This window comes from Arachis duranensis, chromosome 6, assembly GCF_000817695.3.
Source record: "Arachis duranensis cultivar V14167 chromosome 6, aradu.V14167.gnm2.J7QH, whole genome shotgun sequence".
Classification (NCBI taxonomy): domain Eukaryota; kingdom Viridiplantae; phylum Streptophyta; class Magnoliopsida; order Fabales; family Fabaceae; genus Arachis; species Arachis duranensis.
The window spans coordinates 48,593,243-48,593,896 of record NC_029777.3 but is presented as its reverse complement, the minus strand read 5'-3'; the positions used below and the strand labels follow the sequence as shown (position 1 = coordinate 48,593,896).

At 39.8% G+C, this 654-nt stretch overlaps 1 non-coding gene across 1 annotated transcript; it reads right to left on the bottom strand.

The window, feature by feature from the left end:
• Positions 1–312: 312 nt before the first annotated feature.
• LOC127739954 (small nucleolar RNA R71) lies at positions 313–420 on the bottom strand. The gene has a single exon (XR_008000696.1). It is a non-coding gene; the product is annotated as a small nucleolar RNA R71 (small nucleolar RNA).
• Positions 421–654: the final 234 nt, after the last annotated feature.

Here is a 654-nt window from a genome sequence, read left to right as displayed (position 1 = left end):
TCTATCCCTGCCATTGGAGCAAACAATTTTGAGCTTAAGCCTCAATTAGTTTCTCTAATGCAACAGAATTGCAAGTTTCATGGACTTCCATTGGAAGATCCTCATCAGTTTTTAGCTGAGTTCTTGCAAATTTGTGACACTGTTAAGACTAATGGGGTTGACCCTGAGGTCTACAGATTTATGCTATTCCCTTTTGTTGTAAGAGACAGAGCTAGGATATGGTTGGACTCATAACCTAAAGAAAGCCTGAACTCTTGGGAAAAGCAAGTCAATGCCTTCTTGGCAAAGTTCTTTCCACCTCAAAAATTGAGTAAGCTTAGAGTGTAAGTCCAAACCTTCAGACAGAAGGAAGGAGAATCCCTCTATGAAGCTTGGGAAAGATACAAACAATTAATCAGAAAGTGTCCCTCTAATATGCTTTCTGAATGGAGCATCATAGGTATTTTCTATGATGGTCTCTCTGAACTATCCAAGATGTCTTTGGATAGCTCTGCTGGAGGATCTCTTCATCTGAAGAAGACGCCTACAGAAGCTCAAGAACTAATTGAAATGGTTGCGAATAACCAATTCATGTACACTTCTGAAAGGAATCCTGTGAACAGTGGGACAAATCAGAAGAAAGGAGTTCATGAGATTGATACTCTGAATGCCATA